The following is a 15,120-nucleotide window of genomic DNA, read 5'->3' as shown; positions in this document are numbered from 1 at the left end:
TTTGGCTTAAAAAAGACACAAACCAAATAGTACCGATTAAGAGTCACTAACTAACTGAAGAAAAACTAAAATTTTCTTTCAGACTGCTAAGTGCTCACGGACAGCCAATTCCACGGCACACAGCCATCTTGAAAGTTGTTCCCACAGACAGTGTTCACGTTGGCAACACAAGAAAGACAGTTCCTCATTATATAAATATCACCTGAAGTTATCTAATCAACACACTTATTTAAAAAAATCTCCTGTGACTGAAAGTGCTGTCATGCCATTCTCATTCTAATCCTATCGAAAATGTCTAGAAATGACTGAAACTGGAAAGTGGCCCATGTGGTAAGGCCGCCGAGGGCTCTTGCTACAAAATAGTTGCCAGTCTGATTTGAAGATCTAGAAAAAAAATGACAGGAAGCAGAGAGTTCTTCTTGATTTCAAGAGAACTTCCCAGAAAGAGGAGAAGGGCCAAAAAATCCAGTGGCCTACTTGGTGGCAGCTCACAAAGGGGCAAGGCCAAGAATCTTCTGGCTGTTCTGTCACATGGACATGGCACAGAGAATATAGAGGAAGATGAAGGAACAGTCTGTGGTGTTGTCACCCAGCAGATTTCCATGAGGCAGTCCTTGGATGTAGGAAAGGGAGGGTTAAAGGAAACTTTGTCACCATTCTACCATCAAATATGGATTTGAACATTCCCATTAGGGCAGTAAAACAAAAGCCAATTGCAAACACGGATTTCATTCGAACCACTGACAGGTCTCTGTTGTTATTCTTCAGTTTCTCTTCCTGCCTCTCTATCTTCTTCTTTTGTTGTCAGCCTGTGGACTCGTTTACTGTCTCCTTCTTCTTTTCCAATTTCCTACTCTGCTTTTCCACTTCTGCCTTGAGCCTCTTGCACTTGTCTGTCCTGTAAGCCAGGACCCAGAAGAGCCCTGAACATGGCGCTCACCTCGCCCTTCATCTCTTTACTCCTTCCCATCATGGGGAAAGTGCTCCAGAGCCAGGAAAAATGCAGCCAAAATGACCTCTCTAGATTTCAGGACCCTCTTTTGTTTTTTAATTCCTCTATTACTTCCATTTTGTCATGTAATTGGGCTTGGTTTCTTTAGCTTCCCTTTTTATTTATTTATTTATTTATTTTTTACTTTATAATAAAATGTGTATAGTAGACATTCATGTTATATATATATATATATATATAACATTCAATTAACATACAATGATTACATTTTTGTACCTGTGGAATTTTTAATTTTATAAAAGTATTAGCCTTTACAAAAGCAAATAAAAAATCTGTTACATGTTTTATCAATATTACTTCCTAAATAACAATTCGGAGCATGATAATCAATATGGACTTAATGTATCCTAACTATTAAGAGTTTGTGCATACCTGTCTATTCCTTTATTTTACATACATCGAGGATGTTATTTTCAAGTCAATCCCTCATTTACAGTAGTAAATGTTTATCTTCTCAGAAAGAAATAATGGTTGTTATTAATATAATATTACAGTGATAATTTCAATATAAATTTTACAGTGTTTTTTATCTATGAAGGTATTGATTTATGTTTAAGCTGATGTCACCTTTGCTTTGTAATTTCTGATTTGTATAACTTTACTATAAAAAATATACAGAAGAAAATAATGTAATCGTCCAAAAATAATTTACTTTGATTCTGAAACATATTTGATTAACAAAAAAAGATAGAGCAGCACAGAGACATACAGTTGTGTACTAAAAATATTAATATTTTATTTTATCATTAAAATAAAATGATAAAATCACAAGATTACCCATTAAATGATCTATACCTTTTTCATAAAAACTTTCATTTTATAAATACTGTACCTTTACTTTCCACAAGATGATGTTCAGAAAAAAATTACTAATTTCAATTTTTGTAACAGATTAACTTAATGTAAACTGTGTTACACTATCCAATGAAATGATATCTTAACAGGGAAACCCTAAATTAAATTAAAGAAGGATTATGATAACCCATTAGGATCTGGCCTCAGGTAATGCCAAAATGAAACATAGTCTCTCTCTACAAGTTAGTTAAAATATAATGAAGAGAAGAATATGTAAAATCAAGTGGTCATTGAAAGATGTCTGAAGTATTAAAACTAGATTATAATTGGCAATTTTTAGGGACATAATGAGTGATTTATTATATCAACATATAACAGTTTTCATAAAAAATTTGACATTTGTTCTGGATGTTAAAAGAAACAAGTGATATTTATAAGCTTTGCAAGTACATAACACTTAGGAAGAAAAGGAAGATTAAAGGTGAATACAAACAGAATGCCTACGTTAGGCCTCAGACAAGAGAGAAATTGCCAAAGGAAGCATGGAATGGTTGGAATTTTAAAAGTAATGTGTGTGTTCAGGGATTTATTCTGGAAATCTTTTAAAGCTGATATCAGACATAACATAAACAAAAAAAAACATGGTTTAAATTTTGGATGTACACCCTAACAAATTGTGTCTAAGTATACTGAGGAAAAAAAACTAGCTGCTATTCTAAAAAATCTGGAGAAAGAAGATTAAGAAGTAATACAATGTTCAAGGAAGGATGCCTAAATAGCTGAACCCGAGAGAGAAGAGCCTGTAAGTTGTTTCATTAAAGAATTCTTCCACAGTTTTCTCCAAAGGTCCTTAGAAATACTTGTTAAAGCTACATTATACATTCATGTTTTATTTATATTCAAAGACTGAGAAATAACGATACCAATCTGCAGTTTATTAAAAAGAAAGCTAATTTAAATTTTTGATAGAATATCTTGGAAAATTTTTAAATTTCAGAAAAACTGGAGGCTGCACTCTAAATGAGGAGAATATATTTGTAGTTTGAGTCCATTCATTCTATGAAAATTTGGCCCCAAATAATGAATAGATTAGTAAAAACATTGAATATAAAGTAGCAGAGGCTTTTGCTGTCATCGAGACTCAAATAAGGACCCCAGTTCTATTATTTACTAGATGTGGTAAATTGAAAAATCATTACAACTCTTTAATCCTCAAGTGTTCTCCTCCTCCTTATCTTTTTTTCTAACAATTGTGATTATGTTAATTATAGCTATAACAAAGGATTAATAGAGAATTAAGGGATAATTTATTTAGAATACATAACAACATCTAAGTAGCACTGAATAAATTAGTAAATATATATATATACATATATACATATATATATGTATATATATATATATATATTTGGGAGTGTAGTTATTATTTATGTAAATGAAGTAATTTTGTGGCTGTAATAATTTTTATAACTATAGTATTAATAATATATTAATAATATTAATAATATAGTATTAATAATATATTAATAATATAACTATAGTATTATTAATGGTTGTAGAAATATACTATAAATTATTATTAATGTTGTGATGCGTTCAGTTGAGTAGTATATGTATTTTTGGAACTAGTAGTGGTGTATTTGTTTACATTTTTGTTAGGGAGCTCACTGGGGACAGAAAAGATTGCCATACCTTGTCCAATTTACCTTTAAACAAATGAATGTGCAGAGCCAAAGATATTTTGGCTGAAACTAACATTTCACTGGCAAAACATAGACTGTGAAATAAAAAAATTTAGACTTTATTAAGTCCTGGCTCCACAGTTCACATGTTTTAGAATCGTAGGCAATTTCCTTCGTGCCTCTCAGCCTTTGTTTCATCTCAGAACATGAATGTGACAGGTGGGGGGAAGGGTGTGGAATAACCAACACAGAATTTTACATTGAAGATTTTTTTTCTAAAAGGTAATAGAGGTTAATATACTTTGTAACATGAAAACAAAGGTCATGCATTTGTTGTCATTAGGTATGAGGATCCTGTCAATCAGGTGTTCTGTGGCCTGAGAGGCTGTTGGCAAGCATATTGTTTCGTGATTAAGTACACCGTTGTCAATCTTAAATTTCAGATATTTCTTATAAGAATTCAGATTTCCAGCTTCTATTGAAAAATTGGGATATCTGTAAACTCTAGCCAACATTCTTCAAAGGTAACAATGGTAGGTGCTGAGTAACTTTTCCCTCTTAGTCAGGACATGGCTCCTAGTCCATCACGCTCCTTGTACTTCTTTGTGGTTTCTCTGACATGGTGATAAATTCAGCTGCCATTTGTCATTGCACTTGATAAAGTTTAGAGAAAAGTGAAATATTTTCATACCTAATCTCTACCAAAAGTTTGAATACAACACTAATAGAGTTGTCATATTTTATAAAATGGAATATAATATTTCCTTGGGAGGAGTAAAATACTCAGACATGTTCACTTTGTGTAAAAAATATACATGTGTTAAAATAACAAAACTAGACATAATGGTTAACCAATTTTCATACCTCCACTAAGTACCTTACTTATCTCCCTTCTCTAGTCATTTGAGTTACAGATTCTGTTCTCAGCAAACACAAATATTAGCTGAAATTTCACTGATTTATAGATGAAAGGATGGAACAATAATTTTGGTTAGTATGCCAAGAGATGGTAGAGAAATAAATGTTTGCACTTTCAGTAATCATGATTAAATTTTGAATGTCAGTCCCACAGTACTTGATTATACTTCAGTTCCTCTAAATTATTAGATTTGCTTTAATTCACAACCACCTTTTCATATTAAATGGAAAAATATCTTCATATACAACATAAAACATTCTACATTAGTGTATGATTTTTGTTAATAGCCTTGACCAGTTAGATATCTTTCACATATGCAAGATTTCACATATCCAGACTGTTTTTACATATTCAAACTTCCACCTCAAAATTATCTCTGTGGTTTAAATCAAAGCAACAAATTATGAAAACAAAATGATGTTAAATCTTGTTGGCTATCCTTTGAAAAATTAAAAAAAAAACACAATAAAAAACAAAAACACACCTCTTCATGCATTTCTGATATTGTGATTCCTCGCTGGGTAGTTAGATAAAGATACATGTATTTTTATACAAATTACATTGTTGGCTATTCTAACTATAAATTGCGATGCCTTTCCCAAGTCTATTCTTCACATCACCCTGTGGTTCATATAATTAAAAAAATACATATTCCTAGATTTCTTTATATACTTTCAACTACTCCTTCAGCAACCAGGATATTTTAGATAATGATTTATTAAATAATCATATTGCAATAGTTAATATTCATACCTTCTCTATATAAAATATTGTTCAATAGACAAGGAAACAGTAAAGAACATAGTGTATTCATATGCAGAATGCAAGAATCATCACAAAAGTTAGTAAAACACTCAGCATTCTTAAAATTACAAAATACAATGTTTCATCATGATATCAAGAAACAAACATCATTAATTAAAACAAATAATGCATTCTTAAACACTATTAAAATAATTTGCTATACTGAGACTTAAAAGCTCTAATTCACAAAATCAAAGTATAATTGCTGAATAAATTTATTTACTTCTTTATGCTTGTAATGATGCAGTCTAGACATAGCAACAATTCCCAATTAAAATGTTTTCACAATATAATTATGATAAAATAGTACATATCATATAATAGTTTCTTTTTGAAACAATAGATTTTATCAGTCTTAGATTTGGGATATCTGCATACATATTTCCTAAAGGGACCTTTTCAGTATTATTTCTTTTAATATATCTGATACATGAAAAGATGGAAACTGCATCACAACCACCAGAGAGTCAATTAATGAAAATGCTTGCATATTAACATTATTGGTTTCCACTCATAAACTATATCTTTTTTAAATCTCATGTGAATTTGTGATCAGGAAAAGTTTTAACTTTTTAAGAAAAAGTGACTAGGCCTCACTGAATAAAGTATACTTATTTTATCTTAGAGGAAATTTGTTAAACTTGTCATAGACAGTTTTCTCATTTTATTTTATTTATATAAAAATTAATCAGTTTGGTTTTTCTTTCAACTGTCACTGACACACATTTTGGGCTCCATCCTCCACCCATTTACTAATGAAAACGTTATATATTGAAGAGTTTGTTACTAATATATTCAGTTCTCATTTTTAGATGTTCATGCTCTGACAATTTTTAATCTTCTTAATAACTTAAGGGACAGAAAATCAAGTAAATAGCAAAATGTATTTCGGTAACTATATGTGGTGTCTATACATTTACTGCATGTCATGTATGAGAGAAAATGAGTGAGAGAAAGAGTGAAAAAAGAGAGAATTAGATTAACCTTTATACCAAAATTCCTAAAAATAATTTTAAAAAAGCATTTAATTCTATAATTGAAAATGCCAATCTGTAGGCAGCATGCAATCTAGTAGTGATGGTATGGTAGTTTCACTAAGTATTAGGGAATCTGACTCCTTTTATTGGTGCTTCTATCCCTTTTATTGGTGCACATATATTTCATTATGGTGATTCAAATTCAGCCAGCAGTCAGCTATCACACCTATATTCCTTTCAGTAAGAAAGGAGCAGAGTCAAAGAAAGGCCATGACTATGTGTTTTATTTTTTTAAGGACTTCTCTGAAGTTAGTAAAATGAGAGAATGTAGAACAATTAAATTTCTTCCATATGTACTTCCATTAATCTGTATGTTTATGAGCTATTTATTGAATATACACTTTTTAAACTTTAAACACAATTTAGTGTATATATTTGATTATTTTCCAAAAGAAACATTAATATAAAAATTAGGTGAACTTTACATTCAAATATTATGTGGTTGACCAGGTGTCATTTCGAATCTATAAAATCATCACCAAACTACTTTGTTAAGATAGATTCTAGACTCAGCAATACCTTTTTTATAAGATGTTTTGGGACCTTTTGAAGAAATAAGTTCTCAAAAGCTGAGTTAAATTAGAGAGAGCTCAACTCCCAGGTATTGAATAGCTGATTAAAATAACAAGCTAACATGAAAGTAACAGTCAAATTTTAAATCACTTACTGCAAAAGTATAAACAAGAAGAAGGGCTGACCCCCAATGTTCAAGAACAGTGCCAAGTCAAGGTCAGATTTATCATTGCAGACAGAGGTAGTATGGGATAAGGAGGTAATCTCATTGCCAAAGAGCCCCAGACAAGGTTCCTGCCATTTTCTGTACCTGGGTTGCCAGAGGGAGAGAAGAGAAAGGCTAGGAGTGAAATGTATTGAATCCTCAGTCTTCAAAATTCTTCCTCTTTCTGATAAGGTGTTTGCAGAGGTATGTAAGGAAGGCCTCCATCAAGGGTCCCAGATAAAGAGGGTGATGGATGGAGGGATCTGAGCTCAGAAGTAGATATTCATAGAATATGGCCATTCAGAGAGCTGAGTCCTCTACTGCAGTGCATTTACTGTGCACCAAGTCCAGTGTGGGAGGTTAGTTTCCCTAGTGCTCACATCTCCTGTTTGTCATGTGTATTAACTTCTCTGTTAGTCTACTCAGGCTGCCATAACAAAGTACCACAGACCGGGTAGCTTAAAAAGAAGAAATTTATTTCTCCCAGTTCTAGAGGCTGAGAAATCCAAGATCTAGGTTCTATCAATGTTGGTTTCATTCTGCGGAGTAGTCTCTTGGTTTGCAGGTGACCACCATCTGCGGTGTACTTACAGGACCTCATGATGTGCATTGAGAAAGTGAGAAGGTTTTCTGGTGTCTCTTCCATCTAACATTAATCCTATGAGATTAGGTACCCACTCAATGCTTTCATTTATCCTCATTTCTTCCATTAAAGGCCTACATTGAGGATTAGGGTGTCAACATTTTAATTTGGGCAGGCACAAAAATTTCAGTCCAAAATGACCTCTTTTGAATTTAATTATTCTCTCCACAAAGGCATTTGTGAGAAATAAAGAACATAATTTAAAATATCAGATTCATAATATAAACATTTTCAGGTTTTTAACAAAACAGTAAGGGGTCCATTAGTTTTTACACATATAAAATAACTAACAGTAAGTATAATAATTAATAAATAAGTTGACTTATCCATAAATGCTACCTGAAAATAAAAATTATTTTATTGGAGTAGCTATTCAACTAAAGGTTAAGGAAAACTGAGAAAATGATAATAAAAGTCTATAGAACTGGACGTATTGTTAACCAAAGCTGTAAAATATATTTGTGAGTGTACACATATTTATGTATGCATTTGTGTATCCATAACTAAATAAATGTAGATATAGATAAAAATAAAGCAGTAAGTGTATATATAACTGTATCGATACTAATATACCATATGGTACTTTCAATTTATAATTTTTATAGCATTTTCTTTCCCTTCCCCTATACATGCTTTTGCATTCATATGCAAGCTTTTTTATAATCAGGTACAATTTGGGGGCCATGTTAAGGGAAGATACATATCTTCATATAATTATTACTAAACAGGGTATTTACCTCCAATTTAGACTACTTTTTAAAGTCATGAAATATCTAATCTGAATATCTAATCTAAATAACCTGAATATACCCTAATCTGAATATCTGCATTGATTTTATTAAAGTTATTTTTTATGGGTGTTCATATCCTTCTATAATTCATTGTACTTCATTCTGATATATACTGCAGCTGGTGATACTTCAGAGTGTTTTCAGTTTTAAGGTAAAGTCTATATTACTAACACTTGTTTCTTAGCCCTGTCTAACAGAAAATTTAGACCAACCTTGTTCTTAAATGTTTAAGATCCAGAATGCACATATTTGTGTTACTCTGATTTTAATTCTGTATAAAGATATGGCTTGGCTAAATTATAAAGTGTATATAAGCCTTCAATTCTCATCTGATTAAATGAGTAAAAAAATATGGTTTAAAGTAGAATTCTATCACAAGCAACTATGTAAAGTATACATTTTGGAAAAAGCCCTTGCATTTCTCATTCAGTTCTATGATTCAATGTAAGTGTATTATATTGAATTTATTTCATATTATAGTCTTTGTATGAATTATTAGTTCCTGCCTAAAATTTTTAAATAATATTTCTTGTATATTCATGATATGTCTAGCTTTATCTCACACTGATAATGTTATCCATTCCATTTCAGTTCTAATATGTCTCCCATTGATAACTGATGCATGTATAGAATATTATATAAAAAAAAACAGTTTCACCTTACCTCCTTTTGTAATGTTGGTATTTTATTACAATATACTATTAAACAAATTATTCATCATGAAGCAAATGTACTAATTTAAAATTATGCAAGTAAAACAAACAAAGAAATGAAAACTCATAGACACAGATAGTAAGGGGAAGGGTAGAAGAGGAAAACGTGCTCAAATATATGGTGATGGAAAGAGAACTGACTGCATGGTGAGCACACAATGTGATATGTTGATGATGTATTATAGAAATGTACACTCAAAACCTATGCAATTTTACTAGCCATTGTCACCCCAATAAATTTAATAAATGAATAATTAAAACTATGCAAGTATTGATATATATGTATATATATAGATGTGTGTATATGACTAGTTTAAAAGCAGAAGTTAAATTGAAATTATGAATTGTTGCTCATGCTAAAATTCATTTCCAATTACTTTTAATTCCACAAATATATTATTATAATTAATTTAGCTTTCTAATAGCTACCACTTAAAACTGGTTCATACAAATCTACTTATCTATCATTTTAGCTATGGAAATAACAAAATTAAGCTGACTAATAAATTAATATCTAGCTAAATTTCCAGCTTAAGCAAAGGATTCCAAGTCCTTAGAATCCAGTCTTTCCGTTGAGAAAAATTGACATCTAGGCTATTTATATGCCCCAGAATGAGAATGTATGAATGAAAAAAATAGTGAATCAATGAAGTTTCAGCAACATCAAATTTTTTATTCAGGAATGAAATTATAACTATTACTGAATTCAAAGAGGATGAATTGATAAACTGACACAACATGAACTAAAAAAACAAAACAATACAGAAAACCGAATACTGTAAATCACATTCTATATATTTACATAATACTTAGTATAATTCTACATATTAAATTAATTAGCATGTACATTTCCCAGTGGGCATCTTCTCCATTCTCAGACTGTCCCCAAAGCTTTCCTGAGAATTCCCTCCCCTCACAGCCACTGATGAAATGGTGATTCTAGATCATTTGCATCACATGCCCTTTGAGCTAATTTTGTTTGCTTTGGGTTTGCTTTGAACTAAATAATTAATGATCTCATGTATTCTTCAAAGGCACAATGAAAGAGCCTTCACTAAAAGGAAGAATTTTTATTCCAAACGCAAAAAAAGAAAAAAAATCGACCCCCTTCTCCCCGCCCCCCCAAAAAAGAGAGAAAGAAACTTGGAAATGGTATTAACTAGTGTGAAAGAATAATTCTACATGATACCTAGGTATTTAATAGGTAGAAAAATAACTACACTTTAGTAAATTTCTTTCCAAGGTTATTAATGATTCCATGAATGGAAGTTCTGAAGAGAAACATCAATGGAATAAGTGAAGGTGTGTCACTGTCATAGTCAGAATGATTAATTCTCACTGAGTCCACTGAAACAAATACAGGAAGTGAAGTTCTCAAGCCACATTTTCTCTCATGTAATAGGCTCCAAACAAGCCATTTTAACCAAAACAAGTTTGACTCAAATTCGTAGTAATGAGACACATCATTGTTACTCTTCTTGAATATCATTTGAAACTCTTGGCATACACTCATCATTTCAGGAATCCTTAAAGTAACTGAATATGAACAGCTGTTTCCGCATTCTATTCTTGGCCAGTGGATTCTCTTCAGAGCTTAATATTCTGACTCAGAAGCCATTTCCTCTTACAGAATGGGCAGATTACAGCTCCTCTGCTGTTATTCAAGTTCCTTTGTCCTTTATTCAAAATGGTAAAGCTTTTATCTTTTAGTGTTTTATTAAAATGTACACACAATTTACTTTTTATGGAGTATATCATGGTGAACACAATATAATCTGGTAGATGTGATCCATCGCTCTCAAACTAGGCTCCAGATACCACTTAAGTTCTAGGTTTTGTACCTGAGGTTTCATGAAGCCAAAAGAAATGTTGCTTATTTTCCTTGAATGTTAGTTTCATCAAGGTAAATAATGTCAACATTATATTTACATTAAAATGCAAGCACATTATTCACTAGAAACAATGAAATGAGAAAACTAATTAATGTAAAAGGCAAAAATGTACAGACATACTGACTGCTATCTGACTGCTCTGTGGAGTATGTAAGATTTTAACTCTCGCCTTTAACACTACACTAAGTCATTAAGTAACACTGTATTCTGCCACGTTTGCAGACGTCATCCAGGAGAACCTAATGTAATACCTTCAAGGATTGTCAGGACTTGATAAAACAGAAGCTGTTCTGAATGAAGCTTAGAAGAGAAAGAAAAAACAGGAGCCCACATATTTATCAGGCCTAGAGAATTTTTTTGTCAAGCCAAAACATTATTTTAATTAAGAAAAAAAAGAAATACATTTGTTACATCCAAAATTTATTTTAAATCTAGAAAAACAAAAACACATTGCATTTATAGAACCTCTTGCAAACCTGCAAACTAGATTAGACAACTACCACAGCGTCTGAAGAGAACAGTGAAGTGACCCATTGGTGAGACATGCATTCTGTTCCCTAGAGGCTCAAATCTTCACTACCGTCTACCTCCACTGGCTTCATGCATTTGAAGTGCGACCATGCTATTTTATGTCCTTTGGCTTATAAAAAGCCTTGAGAAAGAGCCATTCCACAATCCTATACATAATCAATCACGTTCCATGCATACACCATACAACAACCATACACACACTATACAAATGCAAGCACAGCTACTGTTCCAATATCAAAATTGTCTTTTGGCTATGGTCAATTAGTAAAATGATCAGGGGAATTTTTCCACAAACACTGTCTAGAAGAGAAGCCCAACTCGTAACAAAATCCAAGCCATTTGCAAGCAGCTGACCCATGTATAAAAGAAGGATCAAGAAGGGGGTGCAGATATTTCATTACTAGCCATGTATTAAACAAAAGGAGGCAAGTAAGTTAACAAAGGTAATGGTTTTCTAAGATGATTAAAATTGAGGCGTGAGACAAATTTGAAATGTCTGTCAAAAAAGTCAAGGTTAAAAAAATGCATGTGATGAAATATATATATATATATATCCATACATATATGAATATATATTCATAATTGTATTCATACATATATATGTGTGTGTATACATATATACATATATATGATTATATATATGCACACATTCTGTTCTGACATCAGAAAAATGTAAGGCAAATTTCAGTAGGACAAACTTTTAGTTTATTCCTGAGAAGGTTTGATCAGTGAGGCTATAAGAGTGACTTTTATTAGTAATAGGAAAACTACTTTCTCATGTTCCATAAAGCAGTTTTAGTAAATTTCAAAACCTTGCTGTAGGCAAATGAAATTTGAAACAACCCTGTGCCAATATAACTTTTGCTTCTTTGGGTAAGTCACAGCAATTTCTTGACTTCATTAAAGAAAGCAAGCATTAGAGAGAAAAATCTCCCAAAGATTTAAAAAGCATTGTTTCAATATATGCTGTCTTTCTTTTATCTTTTTCCTGCATGCTTCTTTGTTTATTAGGTTTCTGCTGGCAGGAAGATATCACTGAATACTAATGTGTCAGTGTTTGCCTATTGCAGGGACTGCCTTCATGTCCCAAGCAACCCACTAGTTCATTAATCAGAGTCTTCATGGAATTTATATTACAGAGTATTCATGGAACTTATTTAAATATATAATTAATTTATATATTTATATAAGGGTTGGGATCCTTTGCTATAAGTGTAAAAGTGTGTGAGAATAGACAGGTTGGGGCTATGATTCCTTATATCTTTTTACTTTTAATATTGCATCTGCTGTTGGTTCCTTTTCATTGTAAAATTAACATGTTTCTCCCAAACACAACATAACTTTAATAATACAGTTTCCTTGTTCAGTGAGATATTTCTAAAATAAGATGTGAAAATATTAATGGTTGTCTCAGAAATAATGTGAATGAGAGGTGAGTGATCCTGGGGACCGAAAAGGTTTACATTTAATCATTTATGTATCCAATATCCAAATACCTTTTACTGTCACTTCATTTGATCTGAGATTCTTGATAAATAAAAATTTAAAAATCAAAAACAAAAAAAACAAGTGTGTGTTTTTTCAAGGAGAGGATCTGAACACAACTAGATAAGCCATTTCAGGAGAAAAATAGAATATATAATCCAAAACCAAATATAAAACATTCTCCAGTTTTTACTGTCAATCTGACTCTTGTTATCACACAACACAGGTTTAGATAATCAGGTAACTCAACATATCTTCTTTCAGAAAAACTTGGATTCCAGTATTGGACCTACCTAAGAACTATAAAATAAGAGTGTATTTCCCAAGCTTTGTTTTATTACTATACAATGCTTTCCATGAAGGAAAAAAGAAATAAAAATAAATGAAACCTCTTGGCTCAGGTTAGAGATTTCTTATATTGGCCTATATTTCTACATTTCGATTTAAAGCATTTGGCATATTTAAGAATGACAGGTAACAATTCAGACTATAGTAAATTTACATATTGTATAAGTGTGCAACAGCAAAACTTCTGCTTAAGAGAAATTAATAACAGAAAATCATTTACAAATTTAAGAATACAAAAGCATGTACTGAAATGTCTCTGTGGTACCATTTTTATTACTATGTTAAAGCATAAACAGAGGGTGCCAAAAAAAAAAAGTATACACAATTTAAGAAAGGAAAATAACTGCATTAAAATGACATTAATGATAACCACTTTCAGCACCTCTTGTAATTGCAGAAGTCAAACATGACTTGTATTCATCTTTTGTTATCGGATATAGAGTATTATAATTTTAATACAGTTTTTTCCTTCTTAATATGTGTGTACGTTGTTTTGGCACCCTCTATATATCTACAAGAAAGAGAATTTCATAATCTAGGGAATGTAAACTTACATATAAAAATAATTTACTACTGAATAATGTTTTCACTTTTTTTCTGACAAATTTAGTCTGAGACTATGTTGTAGATAGAAGAGAGAGAGAGAGAGAGAGAGAGAGAGAGTAAACAACCAACAGAGATGAAAAAGTTTCTCTTGAAGCCTCAAGGATTGAAAGTGTCTATTCAAAATTGCTGTTTTTATTAAGTATTTCCTGAAATTCATTTACTATTTCAGGATATCTACATAGTATTCATAAGTTATTTTTTCAGCCTTTTAATACCCTATGAATGTTTGAAGGTTTTCTCTATGCAGTAGTTTAATTCCAATCATATTGTATACTCTTTTTATCCATTAAATAAGACACTGGGACTACCTTCAAGAAACGCTTAAGGAGAGGAGATCCAAGATGGCAGAAGATAAACATTGTGCCTGCTTTCTTCCATGAGCATGTTAAAATTACACCTAATGACAGAACATTCAAACTGGAGAATCATCTGAAGTCTAGCTGAACAGAAGTTTTATAATTAAGGATATAAAGAAGAAGGCACATTGAGACTGGTAGGAGGAGCATTGACGTGAAATGGGCTGGCCTCACACCTCCGTTTGGTGGTTGAGAATCAGGAGGGATACCTTAGATGCAGAGGTTCTCCCTGGAAGAGCAAAGGACCCCAGCCACACTCCAGGCTCCTGAGCCAAGAATACTGATGCCAGGAAGAGGAGAACCCACAAAACCTGGCTGTGTGAAATAGTGGGGACTCTGACCATCTGGGTGGGACGAAAGTCTGGGGGAACCCAGCCGTCATCTTCAACGGCCCGTGCAGAGACTCACTATGTAGCAGGCACTCACCCTAGGCTCTGGCAGAGGAATGGTGACTTGGAGGGTGTCGGAGATATGGGTGCGGGGGAAGGCTGAGGTGCGCGGCTTCAAGGCAAGGGCTGGCAGACCACTGCCATTTTCCCTCGAAAGGAACTTCTTCCTGTGAAGCTGGCAGGTGGGCACCATCTCTCCTGTGTTGAGCCCTCCTGCTCTGGCCAAATCTGAATCTGATTGCTCTGGTGAGCACTATTGCTCAACACTAATTAGGAACCCACCCGACCGAGCTCCCCCAAGACTCACAAGCAGCCAGCTTTGGCCGCATTGCACTCTTTGTTATATTTTAGTTTGGTAGTTTTTAAAACCATTTTTCTGTTTATATATAATAGTCAGTA

General features: G+C 32.4%; 1 pseudogene; it reads right to left on the bottom strand.

Annotated features, from left to right (window-relative positions):
- Positions 1 to 425: 425 nt before the first annotated feature.
- LOC117021618 (calcium load-activated calcium channel-like) lies at positions 426 to 14,914 on the bottom strand (annotated as a pseudogene).
- Between the last annotated feature and the right edge of the window lie 206 nt (positions 14,915 to 15,120).

The sequence above is a fragment of the Rhinolophus ferrumequinum genome, chromosome 4 (genome assembly GCF_004115265.2).
Source record: "Rhinolophus ferrumequinum isolate MPI-CBG mRhiFer1 chromosome 4, mRhiFer1_v1.p, whole genome shotgun sequence".
Lineage (NCBI taxonomy): Eukaryota > Metazoa > Chordata > Mammalia > Chiroptera > Rhinolophidae > Rhinolophus > Rhinolophus ferrumequinum.
The sequence above is the reverse complement of the archived record's forward strand: the minus strand, read 5'-3'. Positions and strand labels throughout refer to the sequence as shown.